At 46.6% G+C, this 14,588-nt stretch overlaps 1 long non-coding RNA gene across 1 annotated transcript; it reads right to left on the bottom strand.

The window, feature by feature from the left end:
• Positions 1-826: 826 nt before the first annotated feature.
• Positions 827-12,793, bottom strand: LOC142827055 (uncharacterized). Its single transcript, XR_012901428.2, has 3 exons — positions 12,638-12,793; positions 12,255-12,432; positions 827-1,388 (listed from the first exon to the last, which is right to left on the bottom strand). It is a non-coding gene; the product is annotated as an uncharacterized LOC142827055 (long non-coding RNA).
• Positions 12,794-14,588: the final 1,795 nt, after the last annotated feature.

Genomic DNA, 14,588 nt, shown 5'->3' with positions numbered 1-14,588 from the left:
CTGCTCTGCAGAGTCGTCCGCCTCACTGACCTGGGCCCTGGGCTTCCCCAGCTGCGGGGGGGGGGGGGTTAATTGATGGGACGCACACCCCCATCCGTGCCCTGGACTACCAGGCCTCCCTCTTCATCAACAGGAAGAGATACTTCTCTGTGATCCTGCAGGCCGTGTCTGACCACCGGGGCCTGTTCACGGACATCAGTGTGGGTTGGTCCGGCAAGGCACATGACACACGGGTGTACCGCAACCCCTCCGTGTGCCAGTGGCTGCACACCAGGACTTTCTTCCCCGACCGCCACATCATGCCAGTGTGCCTGCTGGGAGATGCGGCCTACCCCCTACAGCCCTGGCTGATGAAGCCCTACATGGGACACCTCAGGCCCTCCCAGCAGGCCTTCAATGTCAGGATCAGCAGGGCCTGCATCATGGTCAAGGGGGCCTTCGGCCGACTGAAAGCACGATTTAGGTGCCTCCTCACCCGCCTCGACCTGTCCCAGCACACTATTCCACACGTGGTGGCAGCATGCTGTGTGCTCCACTATTTATATGAGAGGAAGGGGGAGGCTTTCCTGCCAGCCTGGATGGCAGAGGCTGACCGCCTGGCTGGCCAGTACGCACAGCCCCGCAAGGCTGCCAGCTGGGAGCCCTTCAGGGGGCTGTCCGCATCCGGGAAGCCCTGCGGGAGAACTTCCAGGCGGACGAGCACTGAAGTCCCCTGGCGTGCCCCACTGGGGCCTTGTGCCTTACATTCCACCCCCACCTCTTTATCCTCCCTAACCCCCCTTCCTGATAAACAACAAAAGCACCTGTGTTGCCACAAAAAAATCTCTTTATTTAACATAACTGAGGTGAGGGAGGGGAGGAATAAGGGTGGGAGGCGGAAGGGGGAATACCTGGGAGGAGGGAGCTGGAACGGAGAGGTGAGGGGAGGAAGGGGGAGGGGAAGCTCAGGGTTGAGGGTCCTGCTGGCCCTCCCGTCTTGCAGCACTGCAGGTGCGGGGGCCTCAGCGTTCCCGGGGGGGGGGGGAGTGGTTACGGAGGGTGGGGCAGGAGGGACGGGGGGGTGGAAGAAGTGGGAGGGGGAGCAGGGGTGGGACGAGGAGCGATAGCTGGGGCGGCCACAGGGACTGGAGCAACAGGAGGCAGCAATCGGTCCGCCAGGGCCTGCAGGTGCTCTTGGAGGACATGGCCCTGCTCCCAGAACTTCCTCAAGCTCTCCCGCCCCAGCTGCAGGTCCTCTTGCACCCACTGCTCCTGGCTGTGGACCTGCCGCCCCTGCAACCGCAGCTGCTGCCTCTGGAACTCCTCCTGGTTGCGGGTGTGCCTGCTGGCCCGAGTACGGGTGGATGGTCCAGGTGGGGTGGTGTGTCCTGCACTTGCAGATGCTGCGGCTGCGATGAAACAAGAGAAGTGGTCAGTTCTCCCTGGGGACACAGTGGGTGAAACCCAGCCCCCCTCTGCATGGCGAGGATGACTGGTCTCCGTGCCACCACGTCCTGCTATCCCCCGGAGCATGAGCTGGCCCAGGACTGCACCCCAGCCCCTGTGCTGCCTGTAGTGTGGTGGGGGAGGGGGAAGGGAAGATGTGCCTGCCTCTGTGTAGAGGGGGAGTCTGGGGGGAGGGCAGTGTGCAGTGTCTCTCCTCGAGGTCAGGAGCCTGTCATATGCCTTCACGCGTAGATGCGTGTGGGGAACAGGCCAGGGCCCCTGCATGGCACACAGCTGGGGCCACATGTCCTGGATGGCACGGTAGATGCACAGATTGCCGCCTGCTCCATGGTCATCAAGGCTGATGTGCACGGTCCCTGGGCTCCCCTCCATGCCCTGCATAAGGGGACCGTGATGTCACTCTCATGTGGAGGCCTCCCCGGCCTCGGATGAGGCTGCTGACTGGCTCTCCAGTTCTGCTCCGGGGTCCTGTATGCAGGGCACGCTTCCTGCAGGCTCCTGGCTGCCGTCTTCCTCCTCTTCCCCTGTGTCAGGGGCAGGGCCCTCTGTCCCGGGGTTGATGACAACCGGGGGGCATGAACCATCTGACCCCCCAGGATGCAGTCCAGGGCCTCATAGTACAGGCAGGCCTCTGGGTCAGCCCCTGGTTGGGAGGCCCTGGCATTAGGGTTGCCAGGTGTCCAGTTTTCTACCATATAGTCCGGTATTTGCACTGTCTGTCTGGTAGAAAACTTCAGAAAATACCGGACATGTGCAATGTCTGGTATTTTGTGAATTTCTGGCAGGGCGCCAGAGGGAAGCCTGGCGGGGACAGGGGAGCGACTGGGAGGTGGAGCGCAATTGGCTTTGGGAGCCCTGTGGTCGCGCACAAAAGCCAGATGGGGTGGGCCTTCCCCACCCGCGCCTGGCTTTTGCACAGGACCAGAGGCTCCCAGTGCCAATTGCGGCCCACCTCCCAGCTGGGAGTCCCTGGCTGCGAGCAGATGCTGGGCAAGGGAGTGGCTCCCAGATCTGCCCCTGCCCCCGCCCAGCTTCTGCTGGCAAGTAAAGGGAGCGCCTGCCGGGGGTATGGCTGGAAGGACTCCCGCTGTGGTGCAGCAGCTGCACCCTCCACCCCCACCAGGTCTGCTTCCCGCCCCCCTCCCTCTGTCTCCCCCATCCTCCCCTCCAGCCCCACGGCCCCCGATTCCCCCCAGCTCAGCTTCCCACCCCCTCTTCCTGCTGGCCAGCCCTGCAGCCCCCGGAGACCCCTCCCCCCGCCAGCCCAGCTTCCTGCCCCCCTTCCTCCGTAACCCCCTTTCCTGCCGGCCAGCCCCCGGAAGCCCCCCACTAGCTCTGCTTCCCACCCCCCTCCTCCCGTCTAGCCCCGCAGCCTCTCCAGCCCCGCTAGCTCTGCTTCCTGCCCCCTCCCAGCCGATCCCCCCCCCCGGACGAGCGTGTCTGTTTTTTTAGCGGGGTCTACCTGGCAACCCTACCTGGCATAGGCCTGCCGCATTTCTTTTATTTTGCTGCGCACATGCTCCTGGCTGCGCATGTGGCCTCTGGTGGTCAGGCTGGCAGCCATGCGGCTGTAGACGGCCGCATTCCTGTGCCTAGTGTGGAGATCATGGGCATTGGAGGCCTCCCCCCAACCTCAATGAGGTCCACAATCTCCGCAGTAGACCAGGAAGGTGCCCGCCTTTTGCAGTCCTAGCAGGCTCCTGGGAGCCGCCAGCCTGGTCCTGGGGAGTGGTGGAGAGCTGAGTGGCAATGGGTGGCTGGCTCATGCTGTGCCAGGTGTACGGTCTGCTGGCTGTGTGCTGGCAGGCTTGCAACTGGCACAGGCACTGTGGCCAGAGTCTGCTCCTTTAAGGGCTCCAGGGCTGGGCAGGGGCGGGGGGGGGGGGGGGGGGGTGAGCAGACAAGTTTTCCTGGTTGTGCCCAGAGTGGCCACCAGGGCTCCCTGGAAAGGGCTGGAGGCCCCCTAATTCGAAATAAGTGTCTACACAGCACTTATTTCAAATTAGCTATTTCGAATTTGGTGTTATTCCTCGTAGAATGAGGTTTACCAAATTCGAAATAAGGGCTCCACTATTTCGAATTTATTTATTTCGGCTGTTATTTCGAATTAACTTTGTAGTGTAGACATACCCTGAGCGAACCTTCCAGTCCATCAAATGACAGAGGGACAAACATCTGCCCACCTGCTTTGCAAAAACTGTGCAACCTAGAAACCTTGATTAGCCATGCTTTAACTTCCCTGAGTAGTAGTAGCTATCAGGGGAAATGTGTGCCTTCCGGCATGTTCTCCAATACAAGATCTGACATAATGCAATACAGAGACATCGGGTGGTAATGATCTCTGTCTCTCTCTCTCTCACAAGTGAAGTATAAATGACTAGAGAAATGGTGGATAATATGAATATTTTCTAGGAAACATTTTCTTCACCTATTTTATTTGTTTTTTTCACTTGAATGACCAATATTTCTAACATACCTTTCTTTCCGCTCTCGAAAAAGCAACCATGACTGAAAAAAATTGTTTATTGTCTGAGATTTATCTGATATTTAGGTTGGAGTACATTTTAATAGAGCTCTTACAGACACTACATAGTTCTATAAATAAGGTATTGTAAATTCCTAAAAAGAATTAAGGTATTTAGGATGCATCTTTAATAGCAAGGTTCTAAACACTAGCCCAATAATTATAAAATAGATTTGACTTATTCAGAACTTTAATATAATGCCCATCTGAAATCAAAGCAATCGCATAGATAAGTGACTATAATAAGGGTAAAGTGTGGGAAGATAAATTATTTTTACTTTTCAAGTATTAGTCACAGCTAAGCTTGCTTTAGAACTGATGTCCTTCCACTTACCTTGTAAGTTATTTTATATAGTTATTTTGTACCACATATGAGTTCTAAATCTGACCCCAATAAACTAACATACCTAAGAAAAAGAGAAGCATCAGGGGCAGCAGCTTTTTAATAAGTTTTACAAGGTTATAACAGTGGTAAAACTTTTCCAAGTTTAGAAGTCAGCTTAATGTAATAGGAGGTGGAATAGATGCTGGGAACTGAGCCAAAATCATTATTCTACCAAAGACTGTCCTTGTGGGACTCAAGGGTAAAGGAGGCAAGAATGGTAGCCTCTTGAATACTGAAAATATTCAGTGATTATTTGGGGAGGGGGGAAATGTCCCAAAAGTCAGTACTGTAACATGGCAACTTAGATTAGAGGTAATTTTTGTCCTGATGTCAACATGAATGAAAAGGATGAAGAAAGAGATGCTAATATATTTAAAGCATCACATAGGAAACATTTTATTACTACTGTTAGCCTGTCTGATAGTGCATGATGAGGAATCTCCCTTCTATTAAGGGTAGAAACATGTATCTATTCTCAGAGGGTATGTCTAGACAGCAGCACTATTTTGGGATACTTCTGGTATCCCAAAATAGCTATTCTGCATCTTTTAAGCAAGCCTGATATTTCAAAATATAACGGGCTTGCTGTTCCAATGTCCCTGTAAACCTCGTTCCATGAAGATTAAGGGACATTTTGGAATAGTGGTTTATTTCAAACTTTGGTGCTGTGTAGACAGCACCAATTTTTGAAAAGCTATTTCAAAATTACTTTGAAATAAGCTATTCAATCTCTGTAGCTCAAATTGTGTAGCTTATTTTGAGATCAGGGCGCAGTGTAGATGCACCCTATTTTTAACCCTTTTTTCAGAAATAAGCACCACAGTAAATTTAAGTAGCTAACTGGGACCGCTGTCTAGTTTGATATATCAAATTTGGGTACAACTATAGGAATATCCTTGATTCAGAAGTCAGGGGGAGAGAGTTCAGAGAGCCTTTTTTTGAGCTGATTATGAAATTTGACATATGACATTGTTCATGAGTAACAAAGGAAATAATAAATTCAAGTAATGCTTGTCTGAGAGACTGGACTATCATCTCTAAGCTTTTACTCAGGAGAACACATCACCTAAGGCTGGAATTTTCAAAGGCGTCTAAGGAGTTAGGTGCTCAAATGGGACCAGACCTGCCTCCAATTACCCATAATTCCTCAAACAAAATGTTACTGAAACAGGAATTTAAAGCTTCTGGGTTGCTGTGCAGGAATGCCAAGTGTCAGTACTAAATGGTACTTAAGAAGCATTTGCTACTGAGGGACACTATAAGTAGGTAAATAATGTAGTACATTACTCACCCAAAATAAGATCTCCACATTCAGTTGTGCAATGCACTCTCCAGTTTAGTTTTCTAGGTGACCAGCAGCACAAAGTATGGGTGGAAATGGGCTTTTTCCTTCTTTTGTTTCTTTATAAAGACAGCGTGAAATTTGTGTGTGCTGCTTTAAAAAAAAATCTGCTTTGCAAAGAAAATTCGGTTTTGTTTGTCCTGTACTACTGATTGGATGGCTGAAGAACAGGTTTATGGTATCATAACTTCCAAGGATGTAAAACCTAAGTAATTAAAAGGGGAATAAAAGTCTGGGGCCAAGATTTGAAGATGTGTCTAAAGTCAGGTTTCTAAACCCATAATTTATTGCTAGATAATCAGTAGTTCTGAAAATCAGGCTACTTATTTAAGGGCTTAAATTCAGGCATGCCATTTTTAAAAATGTTGGTTTTTGTTGTTGTTAATAACACCTATTTAACTAAAAATTTGGGAAAAAAGCTATGACAAGCCCAACAATGCACTTCTTTTATTTAACAGAGAAAGCACCCTGGCTGCCTACCATGACCTCCTCTGGAAGGAGTATTGGAAGTGAGTCCTCTGAGGCTACAGCAACACTGACGCTTTTTTCTGGAAGAAGGTATGCAACTCACGCTCACATTTATATTTCTTCTTCTGATTCTTTCTGTGGAAGAGGTTTTCCCGCTATTTGGCCCCATGTAGACGGGGCCAAATGTCAGGAAAAAACACTCTTTCGCAAGACCCCTTATTCCTCGTAAATTGAGGTTTACAAGGTCTTGTGAAAGAGGGTTTTTTCCCCAACATTTGGCCCGTCTACACAGGGCCAAATAGCGACAAAACCTTTTCCACAAAAAAAATCGGAAGAAGATATGCAAATACAAGCACGATTTGCATCTCTTCTTCCGGAAAAAAAAGTCAGTGTAGCCGTAGCCCAGAGAAGCTGTGTGAAGCATAGCCAATTAGGGAGGAGTTGCAGGGAGCAGCCAATCCAGGCCCCTGAGGCTCATATAAAAGAGAGCTGCAGGGCAGAGTAGAATCAGTTGCTGCTTGGAAGGCTGAGAGAACTGTAAGTACTCTACCTTGGACAGAGTAGCTGCTGGTGGGGATCTGGGAAACAAGATAGAGCTCCTAGCTGGCTGCTAGGACTAAGCAATTGAGGACCCTGAGATGAGGGCAAAGAAGGTGCTGGGGCCATGAGTAAGTGGCTCAGGGAAATATGGTAGTATCCAGAGAAGTTAAAGAAAAGTGGAAGGCTCCAATTTATGGGGTCCCCAGGAAGGGTGAACACGAGGCCCACACTGAGAAAGTGGGAAAAGGCACAGAATGGGGAGAGGCCCCACCCAAGCACTTGATGGGGTGTAAGAAAGAGCTAATAGTGAAAATGATTGAGACAGAGAGGACCCAGAAAGATGTAAGGGTGAACCCAGTGGTACAGCAGGCTATTTGTGAGTGCTCAGTCTCAGAGGATGGGGGGTGAGAGGGAGAAGGGATAGGGGAATCCTGAGGGGCAAGTGAAAGAGCTGTAGAGGAGTTTGGTAGAAATGGATTAGGCCCTACAAGTAGTGGAGGGGAACTTGGGGTTCCAGAGAGACCAAGCCCAGTATGCTCCAGGATAAAGAAAACTCATGTTTCTTATTGAAAGGTAGAGAACAAGAGAGGATACAAGCTCAGACGCAGCAGATGCAGGACTGGAGGCATTCACCTCTGGGAGGATATGTGTGCTTACCCCATACAGCCATAGAAAAGAATAACCATGCCCTGAGGAGGAGCAATAGAGGTAACTGGGGAAGTGTCTGGACAATGGGACTGGGATATGCATTTCTGAAAGCAGGAAACATGGATGGTAGCCTATGCAGAGGGCTGAGTTACAAACAAGATATTGCAGCTGAGAGAGGAGCAATAGGCAGAAACAGAAATGGAGTGACAGTGTGCAGATGGCTGACAGTGTATCTGCCTTAAACTAATCCCCTGAATAACTAGAACTAGGAGCAGGAAGCACCAGTTTGGCAGTGAGAGGAGGACACCTATGAAACACTGCTTGACTCTGTCTCTTCTTTTCTACCTGATCACCACAGAAAGAGCCTTCTAGACGATCCAAGGAAAATTAGGATGCTGTTCTAGGTAAATCTTATCATTCCTATGTATAGTTTCTTCTCTTTGAAAGCTTTTAAGGGTGTAATTGACTTCTGGACTAGTAAAGCCGCCGCCACCACCCACCCACACTGTATTTGTGTGCATTGTATTTGTATTGCAAGGGTTGGAAGGGCCTCTGGAAAGTTCGATTTCCAGAGGCTTCAAGAAGGTTCGATCTTAAGGCACTGGCATGTAAACATGGACATTCAACCGTGTGCAGTTGCTATTGCCATCGCCTATTAGATCAATTGAACCTACGAGTCTTGAAAGAAGCCTCATACACTTTGTTCAAATCAGAGAGGAGGAAAGCAACATTTCTCACATGTTGTTTAAAATATGTATGGCAATGTTAACTCAATGCCAAGTCTCCGCCTGTGAGTGTACTTTCCATCTGTGTGGCCTGCCTATGAAAGGGAGCACAAGAATCATTTATGTTAACACAAGAAAGCCTGACCTTCGATTCAAAGTTGTAAGACTGCAAAACAGAGACATTCAAAACTCTGAGGAAGCCCCAGAGGAAGACTAACAAGGAACAGAAAATCTGCCAGATCAAGATCCAGAAGAAAAAGCAATAGGTAACAATAATTTCTGCAAACAAATATTTGATTGATGTTGATGAACTTTTGGGAGGCTTGAACATCTTGCTCTTCGGTGATCTCCTTCAACTTCCATCAGTATGAAGCAGTCCCATTTATAAGCAACCTGTTTCAATGAGACCCCCTGTGCAGCTCTGGTGCCTCTTTAGCTTTTGTGAATTGACTGAAAACGTGCGACAGCGAGGGGATGAAACATTTATCAAAATTTTAAATAACCTTTGAGAGGAAAAACTCACACAAGAACAACTAAATATTTTACTGCGTAAATGTGAGGAAAGCAGACAAGGGAACTTTTCGTCCAGAAGAGCTTTGAGAATAATGCCAACTTGTAAAATGGTAGACGACCAGAATAATCAAATTTGGTCCACTTTAGACAATGCGAACCTCCAAGCGTTCACAATCACAGTGCAAGATACCCTCATTGAGCAGAAAAGATGAGTGCCTAACCTTTATCAAGCTATCCCAACAAAAATCAATAGAACGGCAGGCATTTGAAAGACAATTGTAATACTATGTCTACACTACCCCCATTTTTTGCAAAAAATATGCAAATGAGACAAAGTGTGGAATATTGCGGCACCTCATTTGCATAATTAATTAGGCTCCTTTTTGGCGCAAGACTTTTTTGTGCAAGAGCCATTCTTCCTGAAAAAAATGTGGAAGAATGGCTCTTGCACAAGAGGGGGGTTTTGCACAAAAACAAAGCCTCATTAATTATGCAAATGAGGCATGCTGATATTCCACGCTTCGCCTCATTTTCATATTTTTTGCGCAAAACGGAGGCGGTGTAGACATAGCCCTGGGCTCTAAAGTTATGCTTCGGTACAACGTTTACCAAGCAAAAGGCTTGATCAGCAGCAAAATTGGCACCATCACCAATATAATATGGCCCTAGTACTGCCGCTACCAAATTCATGAAACTGATATCCCTAAAGTTGAAATTGAATTCAAAGGTGATGTTGCAAAACACATCACTGAGCCAATTACATGTCAGTTTCAAGTGAATTTTGGATATGGCTTGGTGGAGCAGTGAATGCTTCCAATCATCCATGCTTATGCAGTCACCATTCACAAACTACAAGGGACCATGGTAGATAGAGCAGTTGTGAACCTTGGCTCTCAATACTTTGCACCAGCTCAACCATTTGCTGTGCTCAGTTAAGTCCATTCTTTGGAAGGCGTAGAGATTGAGGAAATCGAGCCAAACAAATTCATGGGTGACAATGTTTGTCATAAAGACACCTTAGAAGAATTACAGCCTCTTCGAAGCCTTCCTTTTTTTAACCAGCAAAACAATTGCTTGATCACCTCAATTACTTTATCCTTGCCTTAAACATAACTGATTCTAATAAAATATAAATACCTAGTGCAAAAAACATTTTGTTAAACAGTCTAACTCAAAACACATAAGGGCTATGTCTAGACTGGCATGATTTTCTGCAAATGCTTTTAACGGAAAAGTTTTCTGTTAAAAGCATTTGTGGAAAAGAGCATCTAAATTGGCACGGACACTTTTCTGCAAAAGCACTTTTTGCGGAAAAGCGTCCGTGCCAATCTAGACGTGCTTTTCCGCAAAAAAGCCCAGATCGCCATTTTCGCAATCAGGGCTTTTTTGCGCAAAACAAATCTGAGCTGTCTACGCTGGCCCTTTTGCACAAAAGCTTTGTGCAAAAGGACTTTTGCCTGAACGGAAGCAGCATAGTATTTCCGCAAGAAGCACTGATTTCAGATAGTAGGAAGTCAGTGTTCTTGCAGAAATTCAAGCGGACAGTGTAGACAGCTGGCAAGTTTTTCCACAAAACCAGTTGCTTTTGCGGAAAAACTTGCCAGTCTAGACACAGCCAAGCATATCAAAATGAACCTTGGAGTTTTAATTAGTTGAAACACACTAGATTTAAGACCAAAAAGACAAAAATAATATATGTTTTAAAAAGACAGTCTTTCTAAAAGCGCACCAAAAGACTAAAAATAATCAAGAGTTTTAAGCTAGCAAAGTAGGAGAAAGATTTGGATGGCTAATAATTAGCAACTACCTTGAATCGTACTTAGCCATCCAATCTTTCTCCTACATTGCTAGCTTAAAACTTTATTTTTGACTTTTTGGTGCACTTTTTTAAAATTATTTTTAGTCTTTTGGTGTGCTTTTAGAAATATTGTCTTTTTAAAAAGTATATATATAAAAATGTATATTTTCCTAACTTGTTTGCAGTGTTAAAGGCTTCCAATTGCTTTTACTAAGATTACAGAGGGAAGAAAGATAGGAATTTAAGATGATATCCAGTTACAAATGTAGAATGGCAAAAATCAAACTCTGAGGATACCGCTCAGGGTATTTTTTTTATGTAATTTAACTGTGGTGTTTTATAGAGACCTATTTATTATCTCTTTAATAACAACTTTGTTTTGTGCACTTGGGAGGTACTGTTTCTTGTACTGAGCAGGGCAGCTGGTCCAGAGCGGCGAAATGGCAGCGGTGGGGGTCTGGCGCAGGTGCACTTGGCACGGGGCCGGCCGGCCGAGCGATGCAGCGGGATGGCATCATCCACTGGTGCGGTGTCCGCCACACAAAAAGGTTGGGGACCACTGCTCTACAGTATAATATGGGTATATATTGGAATAAAAAAATAATAGTTCACATTACATGTGAAGTCAATTTTCTTGATGAAATAATTAGTGATGTAGAAAAATGAGTTTACACATAGGTCTAATGACTTCAAACAAAAACCATACATAGCTGAAAAAATCTCGAGAAAGCCTAATGCTCCAGCTTGACCTATTATATTACAGACTAATTGCCACACAGCATTCTGGTGAGTCCTCAGAGTCTTATAATATTCCCATCAAAAACGTTCATTTGAGCCTAAGAATCTGTGAGGCTTTCAGTATAGACTGGAATCCTGCTGAGCTTGCATTCTTAAAGGATAGTTTTCATTCTGCCACATTCTTAGTGATACAGATAAGGAGAGGTGCAGAGTCCCTTCCTAGCACAGCCTCTAACCCAGGGGTGGGGAACCTTAGACCTGGGGGCTGGATGTGCCCCCCCCCCCAGCTTGCCTGGATCTGGCTCCCGAGGCTCAGCACTGGGGAGCCTGTCCTGGCGCTCCAGCCCCCCTTGCTACCCACCCGCAGGGCTGGAGCACACTAAATCTACTAGCCTGGACCCCACTAGTGTCTGGTGTGCAAGCAGAGCGTGGGGAGTGTTTTTCTCCCTCTGACAGGGGCTTCTCACTTTGCTTCTCCTTGTGTGTGGCTCCTGGCTGATTTTTCTGTGGGTCAGTGGCTCCTGACCCAAAAAAGATTCCCCACCCTGGCTCTAATCCATCAAAATATTACAACCACATTAATTATATATTTTTTAAATCTAAGGTTCCTACCATTTTCTCCTATCCCCCCATTGCTGCACTGTATTGAACTGGTATAATTGAACAGTGCTCCACTTGGAAAACAGTATACTAGAAAGAGCCAGAGACATGAGGCTGGAGATGAGGCCTCAGACCTGGCTAAAGTAGCAATCAGTCCCACTTGATACAAAGTTAGCAGAGTTGTGCTGTGAGCAGAAGGCAGGCCCTGTTACAAACATGCTTGTTTGCAAGTTCACAGAACCTGCAAGAACAGGGATGGTATTGCAAAAATGCACACATTCCTGAGAAGTATTAGGCACAGGACACTCAAACACACATTCCAGAAGGGTATACCAGAACACTCCCAATAACAGATATTGTACAAACGCTCTTCCCAAAGCTAATACCAGGACACAGGGGTTAGGGTGACGAATAAACATGTTTTGATCAAACTAAGATCTACCAAGATAGAGTGGTAAATAACGATGTTTAGAGGAGCAATATATAAAATATATAACTTGTGTTCATTGTATGTATAGAAGATATACCCAGCAGTGCTCAGGTCCATAACTCAAGTTTTCTTTTTCTTCATTTAAATCATTGTTCTGGTATGCAGGCTGCCTCAGGACAGCCCCAGTCTTCTCTCACCACTGCTACTTATTCATGACTGCTGCAGCTATGCAGGCACAGCAGAGCGGGGTGCATGTCACCTGCTTGAGGGACACACTGACAAACAGACATACAAACAGACAAACTCTTTGAAATATGCCCCTGCTGGTCCAATGAAGTTATAGCTCTCCGGGTCCCCATCACTAGCCACTTGCTGCCCCGTGGTCATTCTACAATATATCTCCCTCCTCCCAGACCCCTCCCTTTCCATTTTATGAGAAACAATCAAATTCCAGGCACCTTGGCACAACCAAACCCTTACCTTGCTTTAAGTTATGATAAAAGGAAGCTGCATATCAAATTTGGTGGTCCTAGCTTTCACCATTTAGGTGAAGTTCTTGAACAAATGGATTCAGAGACAGATATTTCTAAAATAAGAACGGCCACAGAGGACATATGCAACATGTGAGGGAACATGATAAGTCACATGCTCCAAACACATGGGCGGGGGAGAAGGGGTAGAGGGGAGCCAACAGCCAGCAGGAAGACTAGTCAGGGGAGGGGCGACAGGATCTATTGCCCACAAGGAACTCATCCCACTTTCTACTCACCAGCAGTGGCAGGGTATGGCAGGGTATGCAGAGCAACTGCCCCAGCTTTCTGCACTCCTCCAGCTGTGTTGCTTAGGAAGCCGGGTCCACACTCACCAGGAAGTGGAGTGATGCAGCTGGCGGAACAAAGTGAGCTGGGGCTGTGTTGCTTTGCTTGCCTTGCCACTGCATAGATGTGTGTGGGGTGGACTCCTGCTGCTGGCACCGGCTCCTCAGCCCCACTAGTCCCCTGGGCTGCTCAGGGGAGGGGGAAGAGTCAGGGTGATGGCAGAGCAAGGGTGAAGAAAAGGTGGGGAGGGGCAGAACGGGGGGAGGGGAGAAATAGAGGTGGGACCTAGGGTGGAGTCACACTACATTAGCTTAAAATAAAAACAGTAAATGTGGGATCCTCTTGTTTGACATTTACTTCTGAGACTTTTGTTTCCTTCTTTTTGAGCCTTTATCCACAATTGTAAGTTGTTTTTTTAATAGAAGTTGATAATTTTCATGTAATAACATGATTCCAGGAGCTGGGGGTTTAAGAAAAACACCAATATTGTAATACTCTTGATAAAATAACAGTTGGCATGATTAGCCAATGAGGCTATTTTGATGCAGATGGTGCATCGCAGTAAAATCTATAATTTCTTCAAGTTGTGTAGCTCACTTTGGTAAATTTAGACACTGGTGCTATTTTGGATATCCAAAATAGTGTTTTCTGCATCTTAACAGTATGTTTAGGATAGTTAAGACAGAAGCAGACTGTGAGGGACTCCAGCGTGTAATCAACCTGTGGAACTCCTTGCCAGAGGAGGCTGTGAAGGCTATATAGGACTATAATAGAGTTTAAAGAGAAGCTAGATAATTTCATGGAGATTAGGTCCATAAAAGGAGGTTAGGTCCATATTAGCCAGGGGATAAATTGGTGTCCTTGGCCTCTGTTTGTCAGAGGCTGGAGAGGGATGGCAGGAGACAAATCGCTTGATCATTGTCTTCAGTCCACCCTCTCTGGGGCACCTGGTGCTGGTCACTGTCGGCAGACAGGATACTGGGCTAGATGGACCTTTGGTCTGACCCAGTACTGCCGTTCTTATGTTCTTTTATGTTCTTATGCCCATTATTTCAAAATGGAATTGGAATAATGGACTTGCTATTCCAATGTCTTGGTAAACCTTGTTCTATGAGGATTAAGGGACTTGTTGGAATAACAGTCTATTTCGAAATAAGCTACACAAATTGTGTAGCTCAAATTGCATAGCTTTATTCAAGCTGATGTGTAGATGCACTCTTAAAGAGCCAAGAGCGCTCTCTAAGAGTGTAGGTGAGACTATCTTTTATTGGGCTTAGCAGATGCAATAAAAGATATTGCCTTACCTGTCTTGGCTGTCTAATATCATTGGACAAACTGCTTCAAAACTGCATGGGTCAATTAGAAGCATGACTACCTGTGGTTCACATTATACAGGTCAGAATCAAAATCCATTACTAAGGAAAATGCATAAAGAGGCTATTTTCAAAACGTTTGGATCTAAATTTCAGAAGCAATATATGAATGTATACAGGAATGTACACAATGTCTGTGCACGTTACTTGGGTGAATGTGTCTATGTAATTATGTGTTTAGTACCCATACATCTGCACATATTACTATTACTTGGATGCAGATGCATGGGTTCTGAACAC

This window comes from Pelodiscus sinensis, chromosome 2 (genome assembly GCF_052426305.1).
Source record: "Pelodiscus sinensis isolate ZL-2025 chromosome 2, ASM5242630v1, whole genome shotgun sequence".
NCBI lineage: Eukaryota > Metazoa > Chordata > Testudines > Trionychidae > Pelodiscus > Pelodiscus sinensis.
The sequence above is the reverse complement of the archived record's forward strand: the minus strand, read 5'-3'. Positions and strand labels throughout refer to the sequence as shown.